This window comes from Schistocerca serialis, chromosome 4 (genome assembly GCF_023864345.2).
Source record: "Schistocerca serialis cubense isolate TAMUIC-IGC-003099 chromosome 4, iqSchSeri2.2, whole genome shotgun sequence".
In the NCBI taxonomy this organism is placed as follows: domain Eukaryota; kingdom Metazoa; phylum Arthropoda; class Insecta; order Orthoptera; family Acrididae; genus Schistocerca; species Schistocerca serialis.
The window spans coordinates 543,580,156-543,599,053 of record NC_064641.1 but is presented as its reverse complement, the minus strand read 5'-3'; the positions used below and the strand labels follow the sequence as shown (position 1 = coordinate 543,599,053).

At 39.9% G+C, this 18,898-nt stretch overlaps 1 long non-coding RNA gene across 2 annotated transcripts; it reads right to left on the bottom strand.

The window, feature by feature from the left end:
* Window positions 1-1,942: 1,942 nt before the first annotated feature.
* On the bottom strand, window positions 1,943-15,484 carry LOC126475267 (uncharacterized). 2 transcript variants are annotated; one of them, XR_007586684.1, is made up of 2 exons: window positions 15,342-15,484; window positions 1,943-2,338 (listed from the first exon to the last, which is right to left on the bottom strand). It is a non-coding gene; the product is annotated as an uncharacterized LOC126475267 (long non-coding RNA). The 2 variants fall into 2 exon arrangements; XR_007586683.1 differs by lacking the exon at window positions 15,342-15,484 and adding an exon at window positions 15,161-15,334.
* Window positions 15,485-18,898: the final 3,414 nt, after the last annotated feature.

The following is an 18,898-nucleotide window of genomic DNA, read 5'->3' as shown; positions in this document are numbered from 1 at the left end:
AGAGTCCCCGTGGCCGCTCTGAGAGTACCAACACACAGAATTTGCATTTACGAAAGATTTTGAATCGCACAGAATAAAGTTAACGTTGGGTCAGAGGCAATTGGACAGAAAGACCAGAGTATAACACCTAAAACGCATAAATAAGGGAACTACAAGAAAAGCAGACATAGCACGTGATTGGTTCATGTATAATGATTGGTTCATATTTGTAAATTGATCTTTAAATATAACTGAATAATATAAGGAAATGACTGATATCAGCAAGGAGACAATCATTACATCTAAAGAATACACCATACGGGGAGGCGAAGCTCGAATTTTAAGTTCCTAAGCGACCCTCCCGCTTGTGGCACTGGTTATGCACACAAACATGACAGCACACACAAAAGATGCAGAACTACGTCTAGGTATAGAACTACGAATAGTGCAGTACATATGCCCTACATAAGCATTTAAAAGACGTAAAATGCAGTACCAGTTCTTTAGACATTAGATACAAATATAGTCACTCATGATAATTTCACACAGTACATAAGGAGACATAGTTTTTTATCCTAATTGAAGTGGGACAGGTTCAGTATTTCTGCCGAGGCCCTCGCACCTGAAATGACAGCAATTAAAACCATAATTTATATGTTATGTTTTATTTTAACAGTAAAATAAAGTTTGCAGGTAGTTCCTTTCCCATCTTCCTATTATTTTCTTCCACAAACATTTATTATTTTCGCGCTCTGTTTCCTACAACTAATTTAATTTTCTTTGTTGGTCATTGTTATTATCTTTGTTTTATTCCTCAGAATAAATGTTGCTAGTAATGTGGAACAATGTACTGTTATGTGTAAAACTGTATAATGTGTGACCTCCTTTTAAAATATCAGGCAGCAGGTATTTAAATACACAATAAATAAAAAGAAATGTGCAGCTTGACACAGCTGTGTGACGTTGCAGAGCGATATGAAATGTAAAGAGCACCCAATGTCGGTAGTAGGAAAGGGGAATGGTCTACTTCGGCTTATTGGGAGAATTTTAGGAAATTGTAGCGTGTACATAAAGGAGATGACATATAGAACACTTGTACGAGCCATTTTTGAGTACTGCCCGAGTGTGTGGGATCGGATATCGAAGTAATTCAAAGCGTTTTACCGGCAGGTTCTATCAGCATCCAGGTAATACAGAGATCCTTCGTGAACTCAAATCGGAATTCCTGGACGGAAGACAGGCACTACTGATAAAATTTAGAGAACCAGGATTTGAGGCTGACTGCAGAACGACTCTGCCGCAGCCGACGTACATTTCGCTTAAGGAGTACGAAGATAAGAGAAACTAGTACGGGAATTGCAGAGGGCCTTTTTTTCCCTCACTCCATTTGCGAGTGGTACACGAAAGGAAATGATTATTAGTGGTACAGGGTACCCTCCCACATGTGCTCTACGATGGCTTGCGGAGTAGGTATGTAGATGTAGATATTTCGACTGCATTCCATCACCCTTGTTTTGCTTTCATTGTTCCTTAGACGATATCCCTGAAAGACCTCCAATTTTGGCGTTGAATTTCTGGTTCAGTTTGTTTGTCCGAATGTCCTAAAATGTGCCGAGACAAGCACTGCTGTCATTTTAACCAGCAACAAGAAACAGGGAACTTTTTTTTTTTTTAGAATAGGGGCCGATCGTAAATAAATTTTTTGTGAATGTTTGTTTCTTCGACTAATCGATTGAACAATCTCCCAGTACTTATTACTGACATTTCGTAACTGGAAACATAAATAACTTTTAATATTACACTGCTGAATATTAGTTTAAAAAACCTCATCTGCTACTTGTATAACTCTAGCGCGAAACATATCATCTTCTTGAAAGATCCACATCCTTCATTACCATCTATTATGAGACGTTTAAGGGAATTGTTTACCTTAGTAGTGAAGAACGTGAAATGAAAATTGAAGTCACATTAAAACTCTTGTATATTTGTTTCGAATTTTGTTGTTAATTTACATCAGAAAACCTGAGACTAGCTTCAACGTGAGGTGTTTCACACGTATACAAGCATATAAGTGTGACGCTGCCCTTGGGTAATAGAGAAAAGTGCAGAGAATGCCAGTGGACTGTTCTGAATATGCAGTTGCTCGCTTAAGGCCAGTCACAGGCGTTGATGTGGATGTTCCAGACGAGTCCTGGAGCACAGTTCTGGTGAATGGCTACGCCATTGCTGCATTCCCAGAAGCCGTTAGGGTCTGACTCGTCAGCGTAGTAGGTGGGCGTGGCCCCGTCGTGGGCTGGGCACTGGGGGTCAGCCAACGTCAGGGTTGCCAACGCACAGAGAGCGAGCAGGATAGCCAGCACTGCAACAATCGACAGCAGAAAGATATTAGATGTGCCACAACATTGCATGCAGAATGTAGCACATGCTATTCTCAAAAAAGGAAAAAGTAACACTTCGCATGTATTTGTTTGTTGTGAATTTTCATCACAGGGAATATGTAAGGTTATAATTTGAAACTTCCGTAGCAGGATCATTAAAGATGGAAAACTTATTGAGTTTTATAATCATGCGTAGATCATCGACTTCTGTTCATAGGTACCAGTATCTCATTCAACAGTTACGGAACGTGAAAACTGAAGAAAGCTTAACAGGTGACCAGAATAAAGTGCTGCTATAATGTACAGGTTGCGAACTTCTGAATATTTGTTGAAATACCAGAACAGAACACTGGTTAATGACAAATTATTGCATGGAAGACTACCATGAGTAATGTTTCTGTCTACTGTTATATCTTTGTTTCCTTTCCAAGAGGGCTCATAACCGTTTTCATTATCAATGCAAATTTTGGATTTGTTTAGTTGTCCTCATATTTGAGCCCTGGTAATTGATGAGGGTCCCTCTCTCCTTCAGTGCTATGAATTAGATTAGGATCTTAACATAGAGAATATATAACTGAGAGCGTGGAGACGCAGGTCACAGTAAAGCCTTTAAACATGGCTAACAGCAATAACCGTAAATAAATTTTCAATATATAGAGTATACAGCCAATCGGTTGCTTAAATTTAACATAAAAGCCTTAACCCCGTTTCGAGACCACTAACAGTATCTTGTGCAGAAGAAAGTCACCTATGATGTCATAATCATATTATAAATCAACCGTCTAAAATGTCGAACAATAGGAAATACAGAATAGTAAAAATTATTTCACGAGTAGAACCGGGCGCTAGTAGCCTGATAAACGCACAACTGTATGAAATACGCAGCTGTTACAGTAACACATCAGAATGATACATATTTAGATGTTTTAGACAAAATGAATTTTATGTGGCATAAAAAACAAGCTGCATAAAAGTTACGCTAGGAATAACATAACTTTTATAAAAATTAGTACGACAATATGTAGCAAGAATTAATTAAATGGTTAATTACAAATACGTGCTGAGAATAAAGAACGTACTGTAGCAGGATATTTATCAAGATGTTACAATAAGCAAAAAGAGGGATAATACGTTTTAGATAAAATCTTCGAAACAGAATGTGGCACACAGTGCTGTCTGGTGTACAATTAGTAAGGAAGTATAGAGTCCATAAAAGAGAAAGAGAAACAATGATTCCGATACTGAAGTGAATGGAAACATGAACCAAAGTCTCATGTAGTAGAGAACAATTGCTCAAATGCGTTAAAGAAGCTTCTGTTTCGTAACAGTTGTTGTTAGTTTAAGATGACACAATCATTACTAACGATATGTCTAAAAATCTAAGGTCCTTCAAGTCTTCACGTCTACAAGTTTTCTCTCTATGTAGAATCATTATTTCGTCTCCTCCTTTTTGGTTGTGACCAGATATTAATAAGTGCTCTGTGAAAGTAGAGTTATGAATATTCGTACATTGCTTCAGCAGCAAATATTGCTTACACCTTATGCTGAAAGCTCTACTGGTTTGTCCGATATAATACAACGGACAACTGTCGCAAGTAATTTTGTAAACTCCTGAGCCTCACGAAAATTCATTCGACTTTTTTTTTTAAAATTGTGGATTAAATTTTTTTGTAAACTGTTATTTGTGGAAAAAATAACCTTGCAGCCGCATTTTTTAAATAATAGACCTTGAATCGTATGTGATAAAATACCTAAGTAATATGTTTAAATTAATTTTTCTGTATCAGTATCTTTATTCATAACGTTACCAAGAGTAGTGATACTTTTTTTGGTTTTCGTTTCGAACATTTTCTACTGTGTTAATTTTATTATTAGGCTTAATCCGAATTTCAGTTCTCTAAACTATTTAAAAACGTAGAGATTTTGAATGTCACGGACAACTGCGCCAGTTGATAAGGCCGAACATTACCATTTCCAATGACAGGTTGAGTTGGACCAGAGGACGCATGTAAACACAGCCCACACCGTTATGGAACCACCACCAGCTTCCACACTGTCTTGTTAACAACTTGGGTCCATGGCTTCATGGGATATGTGGCACACTAGAACCGTACCACCAGCCCTTACCAAATGAAATAGGATGTCACCTGACCAGACCCCGGTTTTCCAGTCGTCTAGGGTCCAAGCGAGGAGAAGCGCTGCACGTGTTAATAGCTTCATCTTGAAAATGGTTGACTGGAAATGTCTTACATGGCTTAGAATAAATACCTTTATCTTGGAACAGATAAAAAGGTGTTTTGCATCAAAGTGGACTCAATTTCTGATACTGCTACGCCAAATTTCACCTCACTGTCGTTGTTGTTGTTGTTGTGGTCTTCAGTCCTGAGACTGGTTTGATGCAGCTCTCCATGATACCCTATCCTGTGCAAGCTTCTTCATCTCCCAGTACTTACTGCAACCTACATCATTCTGAAACTGCTTAGTGTATTCATCTCTTGGTCTTCCACTACGATTTTTACCCACCACGCTGCCCTCCAATACTAAATTGGTGATCCCTCGATGTCTCAGAACATGTCCTACCAACCGATTCCTTCTTCTAGTCAAGTTATGCTACAAACTCCTCTTCTCCCCGATTCTATTCAATACTTCCTCATTAGTTAAGTGGCTCTGAGCACTATGGGACTTAACATCTGTGGTCATCAGTCCCCCAGAACTTAGAACTACTTAAACCTAACTAACCTAAGGACATCACACACATCCATGCCCGAGGCAGGATTCGAACCTGCGACCGTAGCAGTCGCGCGGTTCCGGACTGCGCGCCTAGAACCGCTAGACCACCGCGGCCGGCATTACTTATGTGATCTACCAATCTAATCTTGAGCATTCTTCTGTAGTACCACATTTCGAAAGCTTCTATTCTCTTCTTGTCTAAACTATTTATCGTCCATGTTTCACTTCCATACATGGCTACACGCCATACAAATACTTTCAGAAACGACTTCCTGACACTTAAATCTATACTCGATGTTAACAAATTCCTCTTCTTCAAAAACGCTTTCCCTGCCATTGCCAGTCTACATTTTATATCCTCTCTACTTCGACCATCATCAGTTATTTTGCTCCCCAAATAGCAAAACTCCTTTACTACTTTAAGTGTCTCATTTTCTAATCTAAGTCCCTCAGCATCATCCGAGTTAACTCGACTACATTTCATTATCCTCGTTTTGCTTTTGTTGATATTCATCTTATATCCTCCTTTCAAGACACTATCCATTCCCTTCAACTTTTCTTCCAAGTCCTTTGCTGTCTCTGATAGAATTACAATGTCATCGGCGAACCTTAAAGTTTGTATTTCTTCTCCATGGATTTTAATACCTACTCCGAATTTTTCTTTTGTTTCCTTTACTGCTTGCTCAATATACAGATTGAATAACATCGGGGAGAGGTTACACCGCTGTCTCACTCCCTTCCCAACCACTGCTTCCCTTTCATGTCCCTCGACTCTTATAACTGCCATCTGGTTTCTGTACAAATTGTAAATAGCCTTTCACTCCCTGTATTTTACCCCTGCCACCTTCAGAATTTGAAAGACAGTATTCCAGTCAACACTGTCAAAAGCTTTCTCTAAGTATACAAATGGCAGAAACGTAGGTTTGCCTTTCCTTAATCTTTCTTCTAAGATAAATCATAAGGTCAGTATTGCCTCACGTGTTCCAACATTTCTACAGAATCCAAACTTCTACCAGTTTTTCCATTCGTCTGTAAAGAATTCGCGTTAGTATTTTGCAGCTGTGACTTATTAAACTGATAATTCGGTAATTTTTACATGTGTCAACACCTGCTTTCTTTGGGATTAGAATTATTATATTCTTCTTGAAGTCTGAGGGTATTTCGCCTGTCTCATACATCTTGATCACCAGATGGTAGAGTCAGGACTGACTCTCCCAAGGCCGTCAGTTGTTCTAGTGGAATGCTGTCTACTCCCGGGGCCTTGTTTTGACTCCTTCCACCTTTCTGCTTTCCCTTCTTTGCTTAGAACTGGGTTTCCATCGGAGCTCTTGTTATTCATACAAGTGGCTCTCTTTCCTCCAAAAGTCTCTTTAATTTTCCTGTAGACAGTATCTATCTTACCCCTAGTGAGATAAGACTCGACATCCTTACATTTGTCCTCTAGCCATCCCTGCTTAGCCATTTTGCACTTCCTGTCGATCTCATTTTTGAGACGTTTGTATTCCTTTTTGCTTGCTTCATTTACTGCATTTTTATATTTTCTCCTTTCATCAATTAAATTCAATATTTCTTCTGTTACACAAGGATTTCTACTAGCCCTCGTCTTTTTACCTACTTGATCCTCTGCTGCCTTCACTACTACATCCCTCAGAGCTACCCATTCTTCTTCTACTGTATTTCTTTCCCCCATTCCTGTCAACTGTTCCCTTATGCTCTCCCTGAAACTCTGTACAACCTCTGGTTTAGTCAGTTTATCCAGATCCCATCTCCTTAAATTCCCACCTTTTTGTAGTTTCTTCAGTTTTAATCTCCAGTTCATAACCAATAGATTGTGGTCAGAGTCTACATCTGCCCCTGGAAATGTCTTACAATTTAAAACCTAGTTCCTATATTTCTGTCTTACCATTATATAATCTATGTGATATCTTTTAGTATCTCCAGGGTTCTTCCGTGTATACAACCTTCTTTCATTATTCTTAAAGCAAGTGCTAGCTATGATTAAGTTATGCTCTATGCAAAATTCTACCAGACGGCTTCCTCTTTCATTTTTTACCCCCAATCCATATTCACCTACTATGTTTCCTTCTCTCTCTTTTCTTACTCTCGAATTCCAGTCACCCATGACTATTAAATTTTCGTCTCCCTTCACTACCCGAATAATTTCTCTTTTCTCATCATACATTTCATCAAGTTCCTGCAGAGTTTCATCTGCAGAGCTAGTTGACATATAAACTTGTACTACTGTAGTAGGCATGGGCGTCGTGTCTATCTTGGCCACAATAAAGCGTTCACTACGCTGTTTGTAGTAGCTTACCCGCACTCCTATTTTTTTATTCATTATAAAACCTACTCTTGCATTACCCATATTTGATTTTATGTTTATAACCCTGTAGTCACCTGACCAAAAGTCTTGTTCCTCCTGCCAACGAACTTCACTAATTCCCACTATATTTAACTTTAACCTATCCATATCTCTTTTTAAATTTTCTAACCTACCTTCCCGATTAAGGGATTTGACATTCCACGCTCCGATCCGTAGAACGCCAGTTTTCTTTGTCCTGATAATGATATCCTCTTGACTAGTCCCCACCCGGAAATCCGAATGGGGGACTATTTTACCTCTGGAATATTTTACCCAAGAGGACGCCATCATCATTTAACCATACAGTAAAGCTGCATACCCTCGGGAAAAATTACGGCTGTAGTTTCCCCTTGCTTTCAGCCGTCACTGTCGTAACGGATATATTAGACGTACGTCCCAAATTGATTTCTGCTGTTGCTTCACGCAGTGTTTATTGTCTGTTAGCACTGACAATTCTACGCAAACGCCACTGTTCTCGGTCATTAAGTGAAGGCCGTCGGCCACTGACAAGGGGAAGGCCTCAGACACGGCCAACCGATTCGGCTCAAATTTGGCAGGTCGCTTGTGTACAACCTAAAACGAAGGACTCTAAGATATTTTGGGTCAACACCCCCGCATTTTTGAGAAAATCACCCCTAGAGGTTATGACGAGCAATCGACTCAAAATTGGAGGGATCGATAGACAATGGTAAATAGAGCATCATCAGGTATTGGGTCCGCAAATGCAAACATTTCCAGAAATCGAGTAAAGAAACTTTTACAACTGCCGCTTCCGTAACCACATGGTAATCGCTGCTCGCTGACAGCAGCGATAGTGCAATGGCCGAGGTAACTATCTGGGAATCGGAAAACCCGGGTTCGAATCTCGAAGAAACCTCGCGGATGTTATTCTTTCCGTTTGCATTTTTACTTATCTCAATTGATAGGGATAGGAGGGTTAATAAGGTAAGTAAATCAATAAGGAATGATAATAATAAAGTAGGCAAACTAATTTCCCAAACGCCGTGAGCTAGTAAAGTATTAAACTTCTAAACCTTGTCACATCAAAACAACTACGATTAAGAGTGCTGCGAATTTCTCTCGAGCGATCACGGCGGGGTGCAGCGGACGTCCTCGCCCCACCGCAGCCGAAAGCAGACTTTGATATCGGTGTCGTCGGCGAAAAGCGTTTACCATGTGGGTACAGAAGCGGCAGTTGTAGAAGTTTCTTACCTCGATTTCTGGAGAAGTATGCGTTTTCGGACCCCATACCTGATGATGAAAAATGCTCTATTAACAATTATCTATCGATCCCGCCAACTCTGAATCGGTTGCTCGTCATAACCTTTAGGGGTGGTTTTCTCAAAATTGCGAGGGCGTTGACCCAAAACATCTTAGATTCCTTCGTTTTAGGTTATACACTAGCGACCTGCAAAATCTGAGCCGAATCGGTTGGCCGTGTCTGAGGCCTTCCCCTTGTGAGTCGGTCGTCATGAGAGGTAAAGCCTAAATCTAGAATTTTCGGCACTCTCTTGACACTGTAGGTATCAGAATATTGAATTCTCTAACGATTGTCGGAATGGAATGTCCCGTTCCTCGTAGCTCCCACTGCCATTCCGCGTTCGAAGACCGTTAACTGCCGTCGTGCGGCTATAGTCACGCCGGGAACCTTTTCACATGAATCACCTGATTACAAATGAGAGCTCTGCTAGTGCATTTCCCTTTTATACTCTGTGCACGCGATACTATCGCCACCCGTATATGTGCATATCGCTATCCCACTACTTCTTTCATGTCAGTGTGGTCTTTGTGTTCTAATAGTAAGGCATATAGTTTATTGTTAAATGACAAAAAAACAGTGCGTCAACTCCTGAACAATATTTCATATTTTCCGATGATGGGGATTTTCCGATGATGACTTCAGCTGATGTAATCCATTTTATTATTTGACTGTAAAAGTAAAAGCGCAAGTGTCATTAGTTTCCAGGGATGGTTTTGGTGGAATAAAAAGGAAAATAGAGGTTCAGTTTAAACTGCGTGCACAAAACGCTTATAAAAATCAGGTTACCTGCCATTAAGTAGCCAGGCAGAAAATATGCCACGGAGAAACGGAGTCTGGCTGCTCATCTACGTACAACGAAACAAAGGGTGCCGACTTTTACATCTAATGTGAGGCTGCTGCATAAATACGAGAAGGGCAGGCTCCTCGTTCTCTTAGAAGAGCTGGAGATCTTTTGCCATCACAAGAATACGGGCAGCAACTTGATTAATGATCAGGTCGTTACGAAAAATGCAGTGTTCTGGGAACTGTTTGAAAACTTGTTGCTAGGAAACAGTACAAGGTTTGACCCAGGGGGAACGAAGTAGCTTCTTACATCTTGCCAATGTGTAGCAACCATTAGCATAATACTGTAATAGTATGATGGTTATTAATTGAACCTACAGAACTTTCTCTGCGTTAGTCTAGATGCGTGTACATTGTTAATAACAGCAATTCGGTGTGTTGGCTTTATTGTATTTATAAGTAAAATCCATTTGCAGTGACACAGAGACTAGTATGCTCTACATCTGCAACGGAGTGCCACGTCACACCAACCATCCATCTTGCTGACATTTGACGCCATCTACGAACTATTCAGTAAATAAGAAGAACAACATACCTGTCATGATGTTTAAATAAAGAGAAAAAATAATACAAAGATAAAAAAACATTTAAATCAGATCAATTCTAATAGTTACATACAGCAAGTGCCTCCTTGTGTCTCGTAAATAAATTTAAAACAAAAAGCTTTTACCCGTAACTACTAGAGCACTTGCCCGCGAAAGGCAAAGGTCCCGAGTTCGAGTCTCGGTCCGGCACACAGTTTTAATCTGCCAGGAAGTTTCATATCAGCGCACACTCCGCTGCAGTGTCAAAATCTCATTCAAGTATTTACCCATCTAAGTTTTTACACATCTGGCGTTACATACATGTATAAAGAATAAAACACCTGACTCACAAGGATTGAACCTTATATTTTTTATGTTTACTGGCAAATGTGGAAATAAGTCGGACAGCAATGTAAAGAATTTTACTTATGTTTTATTTTATGTAATTCCCATGCAAATTTGAAGTTTTTTTACTTCCTTTAAATGTTATATATTACATAGTTCACATAGAGGCACAATACAACCAATCGAAGTGTTGTCCACACAGCCTACCTTCTTTATACAGTAGTATTTAAAGAACTGTGACTGACGCCCGAACAACAGGGAACTGACATGCATCGAGACTAGAAAATAGTGGTATAAGCCATATAGGTTATGCCATGAGCTGTAACTTTTTGTTGTATCGCCTGACCGTGTACTTCTTGTATTTTTTAGAACTGATAATGGCTAGGCACCAGCCGAAATCTGGATTTGCCAAATGAAACCTGAAAAAAAAGAAGACGACTGATTGCTGCGCTCTGTAATTTATAAAGCTTATAAAAATTCTCATTTTACTTTAGCTCGAAATTTGCTGAACTGCTAACGTGTTTTGAGTGTTCCAGGAAAACGAAGATGTTTTTAACTACGTTAAAACGAGAATGAATTCTGTCAGGAACTGGTCTGAAGAAATAACAATGAGGATACTTTAGAAGATACCAAACTTCAGATGTTTTCAGCAATGGAGGTATAATAAGGGGAGACAGCACTACAGACATAGGCTCCAAATTGCTTTGAAGCCGATGCCACCTTGTTAGTAGCGCATAAACAGTCTCCTGTTTACAACTGCTTCTTGTTCTTAATATCTCTCATGTCCACTCACCGTTGTTTAAATTAGTAAATATTACAGAGCTTTCATAAATAAAACGGCTTAGGGAAGGACGTTTGAGATGTTTTTATAGTCTTAAAAGGCATATTTGGTACAATAGTACGACGCATCTGACCTCGTTAATGTAACTTTGTTTGTTGCACATTTAGAATATCCAAAAAGCGAAGTATGTGATGTGAAGAGGCTGCTTTCGCAATCGAGCATTATCCTTAATACAAATTGAAGTAACATGTTCCGTTCATGTCCTCGTCCAGAAAATAACATATTTTGCTTCGTCAGAACGATTTACATTATTTCCTTTTCACAGCGTTCAGTCAAAGCGCTCTTCGGGTTGCACTGTTAACGAAATCCAATGTCAGATTACATAAATAAAACCACTACAGTAAATGTACCCGGTTCTACTAAAATTCATGTGTATAAGAGAAAATATCGCTTGATCCAGACCACTTTTGAGCGAAATGAGATATCTTTACACTTTATTATCAGAACGGCTAGTACACCTGTAAATGATGGAAGATAGCATTTTTTTTTTATCAAAACACTTCTACCAGAAGTTAATGTTTGGAGCTACTACAACGGCGGACGTCGGCTTCAAATTTTTGACATCATGACATCTCCGTGCATCAGCGACATGGCCCAGCGATTATCTGCCTATCTTTAACGTCCGTAAAACTTTTTCTCTATGAATCACCACTGTAATTACATTAATCAAAGCAGAAAATGTTCATGGTTAACGAAAAGACATTCTAGAAAAGGACAGCAATCTTTAAAACATTGGGATGCATATTACCTTTGTGTTCTTTCAGCTATAACACATTTATCATCTAATGTGATCATTTTATTTAATCTCTTATCAACAATTTTTCTTTGAACTATATTTGTTCGTAACTTAATATTGTTGCGAAAATCTATTTGATAAGTGCCTCAACGTTAGCTTTCCTGCTCAGAAACCTTACTGTGATCTCAAGTGTACTATGTGAAGTTTACAAAGAACCCTCTGCCAGGCACTTTATTGTGAATAGCAGAGTAATCACGTAGATGCAGATGCAATAACACATTCCATGTAAATGAGTTCACCAAACGGTTCCTCTTCTTCAGACCAAAATAACATTCTTCGATCAAATAGTGGTATTTGTTGATTTATAGCAATTACTTATACTAACACACACAGTATCAGTGGGTTAACTGGTTAAAGTTACCTGCTTGTTGCATTTCCTTAGACGATTTTGATGCTGGCAGCCGCTTTCTATGTATCATGATTATAATTGTATATTTGTTATGGTGGTAATAACATATATTTGATATACTTTTTAAAGAGAAGATGAAACTCTTAGAAGTACGATATGGAAAGGACACTAGAAGGTTAATCATTTTTAAAGGAGCAAGAAACATTAGGTTGCGGTTGAAATAGCCATCTCGGAAATAGAGTGAACTCAGAAATCCAATGAAGAAAATAAACAACTATCATTATGAAAAATCGGTGTGTCAACAGTGGGAAAGCAGAAGAGTCAACGTTTCTGAAAGTGTAAACAGTGCTTTCCCAAAAGAGGAAAATATACAATACAACAGAGTGAGACGATGTGTTGTTGTTGTGGTCTTCAGTCCTGAGACTGCTTTGATGCAGCTCTCCATGCTACTGTATCCTGTGCAAGCTTCTTCATCTCCCAGTACCTACTGCAACCTACATCCTTCTGAATCTGCTTAGTGTATTCATCTCTTGGTCTCCCTCTACGATTTTTACCCACCACGCTGCCCTCCAATACTAAATTGGTGATCCCTCGATGTCTCAGAACATGTCCTACCAACCGGTCCCTTCTTCTAGTCAAGTTATACCACAAACTCCTCTTCTCCCCAATCCTATTCAGTACCTCCTCATTAGTTATGTGATCTACCCATCTAATCTTCAGCATTCTTCTGTAGCACCACATTTCGAAAGCTTCTATTCTCTTCTTGTCTAAACTATTTATCGTCCATGTTTCACTTCCAAACATGGCTACACTCTATACAAATACTTTCAGAAACGACTTCCTGACACTTAAATCTATACTCGTTGTTAACAAATTCCTCTTCTTCAGAAAAGCTTTCCCTGCCATTGCCAGTCTACATTTTATATCCTCTCTACTTCGACCATCATCAGTTAATTTGCTCCCCAAATAGCAAAACTCCTTTACTACTTTAAGAGTCGCATTTTCTAATCTAATTCCCTCAGCATCATCCGAGTTAACTCGAGTACATTTCATTATCCTCGTTTTGCTTTTGTTGATATTCATCTTATACCCTCCTTTCAAGACACTACCCATTCCCTTCAACTTTTCTTCCAAGTCCTTTGCTGTCTCTGATAGAATTACAATGTCATCGGCGAACCTTAAAGTTTGTATTTCTTCTCCATGGATTTTAATATCTACTCCGAATTTTTCTTTTGTTTCCTTTACTGCTTGCTCAATATACAGATTGAATAACATCGGGGAGAGGCTACACCGCTGTCTCACTCCCTTCCCAATCACTGTTTCCCTTTCATGTCCCTCGACTCTTATAACTGCCATCTGGTTTCTGTACAAATTGTAAATAGCCTTTCACTCACTGTATTTTACCCCTGCCACCTTCAGAATTTGAAAGACAGTATTCCAGTCAACATTGCCAAAAGCTTTCTCTAAGTCTACAAATGCTAGAAACGTAGGTTTGCCTTTTCTTAATCTAGCTTCTAAGATAAGCCGCAGGGTCAGTATTGGCTCATGTGTTCCAATATTTCTACGGAATCCAAACTGATCTTCCCCGAGGTCGGCTTCTACCAGTTTTTCCATTCGTCTGTAAAGAGTTCGCATTAGTATTTTGCAGCTGTGACTTATTAAACTGATAGTTCGGTAATTTTCACATCTGTCAACGCCTGCTTTATTTGGAAATACAGTGAACTCGGATATCCAATGCAGAAAATAAACAACTTCTATCATTATGAAAAATCGGTTGTCAACAGTGGGAAAGCAGAAGAGTCAACGTTTTTCAAAGTGTAAACATTGCTTTCCCAAAAGAGAAGAATATACAATACAACAGTGTGAGACGATACAATCGTTAGTTCTCTAGATTTGAAGACGTCACTGCGTCGATATTCCTTTGTGATCATCATCTTCACCGATGGTTGTTTTCTAAATTTCTTGAGGCGTTAAGAACAGATGCCACTTAAATATACCACGAACATATCTTTTCCTTCTTGGTGTGCTTGAATAAGTACTTTTTGTTTAGTGACCTCTCCATGATTCAGGCATTTAAGTAGCGAGCGAGGTGGCGCAGTAGTTAGCACACTGGACTCGCATTCAGGAGGACGGCTATTCAAACCAGCGTCCGGCCATCCTGGTTTAGGTTTCTATGATTTCCCTAAATCGCTCCAGGAAAATGCCAGAGGGGTTCCTTTGAAAGGGTACGGCCGATTTCCTTCCCCATCCTCCTCTAATCCGATGTGACCGATGACCTCGCTGTTTTGTCCCCTCTGCCAAAGCAACCCATCAGCCCGGTATTGAAGTTTAATCTTCCCGTCCACTTCTGAAAGGAAATGTGGTGTCAGAATGGGACTTTACTGTCAACTTATAGAGGGTGTAAAGTATAGATTTGCACTAAAACAGAAAACTACTCTATTACGTTATACTGACAGAAAGCAAGGCGAGTGTCAACAAAGACTATATTAACGGTAATTGAAGCAGCCTAGTTAATGAAATAACAGTAAAGGAATGTGGAGATTCGTATCCAGTCTTCATGTCATGCAGTACACTGTGGAACTCATTTCACCTACGACTGCGGAGTACTCAAAAGCGGATCTCAGAAATAGCGCTTTCCTTTCTCACAAGCGAAATATCGTTTACAAATAGTTCTTCTAGGATAATAATAGCTTTCAGCTAAGCGTTCAAGTTGATTTCTCCATTGCAAACGCAACTGAAAGCATTTACTCACCCTTCATATTCAGAAGTTCGTACCACGTCCGTGCAAGTGAATAGGTAGTGTACGTCTGAAAACAGATCGGCTCATATATGTATGGAGGGACAATACTTAGCCTTGAACGGTTAACAGTCCTTTCAGCTAAGCGTTCAAGTTGATTTCTCTATTGCAAACGCAGCTGAAAGCATTTACTCACCCTTCATATTCAGAAGTTCGTACCACGTCCGTGCAAGTGAATAGGTAGTGTACGTCTGAAAACAGATCGGCTCATATATGCATGGAGGGACAATTCTTAGCCTTGGACGGTTAACAGTCACACAGCTGTTCTCGCAATGCCCAACGACAGCTGTGTTCACACAGCTTTGCGCCAGCAGGAGCCGTGCCTTATGTAACTGCTACGAGCTCAGCCACTTTTATTTTTTTTTATTTTTGTAACTAGTGCTTCTGTTCTGAATAGGGAGTGTTGTATATTTGTATAAATAATTATCTATGTTCGCTTGGGATTCTCTTGTTTTGGATAAAGCGGAATGTGCATCTGTGAGATAGGTCTGAATATGTGAAATATCAAAGAAATACAAAAGGTCGTGGGGCACGCAGCGCAGTCGTACATTGCCAACCTATGGGGAGACGTAAAAGAAAGTTTATCGATTCTAGCGGTGTATCCTTATAAGCAGATGCTTTTTACGTTGCTAGTCTAATGTGTTATCTCAGACTGTTTGAAAGCAGTTGAAGTTCGTTACCGTATTCGCCTTTATTCTGGGGAAAGAAAAGCTGCTCCTTTGTGCAGCAGCAAATTCGATAGATGTTGCAATCAAGAAGTCGTTTGAACCTGAGAGCACGAAATAGTAAAAAAATGTTTCCAAACCACCGGACAAAGGGGTCCAGTGAAATGAACTGTGCACGATCCACGCAACGCATAGCCTAAGAGTCTGAGTTACATCGCCCTTCCCTCACTGAGTTTCCTAATAAAATGAATGTTTTATACAATATAATATATAAATAAAGGAAAAGTGCAACGGTTGCAGCCCCCTGTCCCTGCGCAGTTATTTTTCATTAAAAATTGTTTAACTGATTTTATCGGTAGTTACTCTTATACAGTTTCGTAAAAAAAATGAGATCACGAAAGAGTAAAAGACATAAAAAACGCCAAAGTAATGCTGCGTGCCGTTTTCCTTGCAATAATGAAAATTCTCCAGGTGCAAACAGATCGAATTTCGTTACACAATGATATAGAAAATGTAGATAATTTTATTACGAACACGATGGTACAGGGTTATCTTGACTAAAGTGGGCGTATCTTAGGACTGCCGCGATTTTTTATTTTCAATAACTGACTTGAAAAACATGGCGCAGCGGAGAAAAACTGAATGCACAAATTTTAAACATTTTTATTGGCTGAGGTCCAGCAACTGTGCATTAATTTAATTACAGGATGTATGTGTAGCCAACTCGGTTGCACAAAATTATTGTCAAATTGACCATGATTTCGACAGCATTAGGGTGGTCTTCATCAGAATAAAAATTACATAGGATTACATGTAATCACACCGTGGGGGACTAGAGCATTTTTGTTCAGATGTTTTTCACATGTAATCCTATGTAATTTTTTTTTGATGAAGACCGCCTTAGTGCTGTCGAAACCATGGTCAGAAATGGTTCAAATGGCTCTGGGCACTATGGGACTTAACTTCTGACGTCCTCAGTCCCCTAGAACTTAGAACTACTTAAACCTAACTAACCTAAGGACATCACACAAATCTTTGCCCGAGGCAGTATTCGAACCTGCGACCGTAGCGGTCGCCTGGTTCCAGACTGTAACGCCTAGAACCGCCACCACGGTCAATTTGATAATAATTTTGTGCAGCCGTGTTGGCTATACATACATCCTGTAATTATGAATGTACAAATCTATGAGACAGGGAGAGAGGAGCAGCTGCGAGTGAAACAGTTATTAATAAAAGAGAGTAAAAAGAGATCTACTGAACCACGAAGAATCCATTTTGGACCGAGCGAGGTGGCGCAGAGGTTAGCACACTGGACTCCCATTCGGGAGGATGACGGTTGAATCCCGCGTCCAGCCATCCTGATTTAGGTTTTCCGTGATTTCCATAAATCGCTCCAGGCAAATGCCGGTATCGTTCCTTTCAAAGGGCACGGCCGACTTCCTTTCCTATCCTTCCCTAATCCTATGAGACCGATGAACTCGCGGTCTGGTCTCCCCCCCCAAAACAACACCAATCAATTTTGCAATAAATAATATTATCAGGTTTGACTGCTTGAGGAAGCAGATGTGCCCAGTGCTTGTATCTATTTCAAGTAGTAAAGACTGCAGCAGTCAGTCGCAAATAATGTTTATGTCATACCCAGATTTCTGTCAATGTCTGGCCGTCTTTAGTGCAGTAAATGTAAGTTAAAACATTAAAACTACTTACTTATGCGCAGTCCCAACTGCACTATTCATGTCGAAGGTTGAGTTTGGACACACACACACACACACACACACACACACACACACACACACACACACACACACATTGCGTACGGTGCAACGTTATCTCAAAAGGTAATCAAGAAAACACAGGGTGACAATAAGTATTGAGCTATTTGGAAAAAACGTAAATTAGTGACAAACTCCAGCGTGCACATACTTAATCCAACATCTAAACGTCACTACAGATATTCGCATTTAGATTATGACACATTCGATGTGCTATGGCATGTTCGATATGCCTGCCATCATTGGCGATGATGTGGAGCACACAAATAGGGAAATTCTATATGACCCTCTGAAGTGTCGGAACGTCGATGACCTCCTGAATGGCTGTTTTCAGCACAGAAACGGTTTTGGGATTATTGCTGTACACCACGCCTCCAGTATAGCCCCTTAAAAAGGAGTCGCATATGTTCAGATCCGGAGAACACGGCGGCCAGTCGAGGCCCATGCCAGTGGCCTCTGGGTACCCCAGAACAAGAATGCGTTTCCCAAAGTGTTCCTCCAGGACATCACTCTTCTGCTTCGATGGGGTGGAGCTCAGTCTTGGATGAAACACGTGTTGTCGAAATCAGGATTATGTTAGATAATGGGGATGAAATCATCTTCCAAAACCTTCACGTACCGTTCGGTAGTCACTGTGCCGTCAAGGAATACCGCACCGATTATTCCTTGATTGGACATTGCACAAACAGTCATCCATTGAGGGTGAAATGACTTCTCGATCGCGAAATGCGGATTCTCAGTCCCGAATGTGCCAATTCTGCTTATTGACGAAACCATCCAAATGACAGTGGGTTTCGTCTTTAAACCAAATAATGCATGCGCATACCAATTCCTATCGTTCCCCGCGGCCAACAGTGCAGTTTGAAAGTCCAAACGCAAACCGTCCAGAAGTTATGACAATTTTATTTCATGTAGTTCAATAATTGTCAACCTGTAGGGACATAGGCAGTGAGGTAGTACACATCACTTTTGAATTGCCTTTTCGCCTGGCATGGTTTTTACATCAATGAATAGTAATTGAGTACTGACAATAAAGGATTTGACAAATCATCCGAATATTTCAGACATTAGTAAAAAAAATGGTTCAAATGGCTCTAAGCACTATGGGACTTAATATCTGAGGTCATCAGTCCCCTAGACTTAGAACTACTTAAACCTAACTCACCTACGGTCATCACGCACATCCATGCCTGAGGCAGGATTCGAACCTGCGACCGTAGCGGTCGCGCGGTTCCGGACTCAAGCGCCTAGAAACG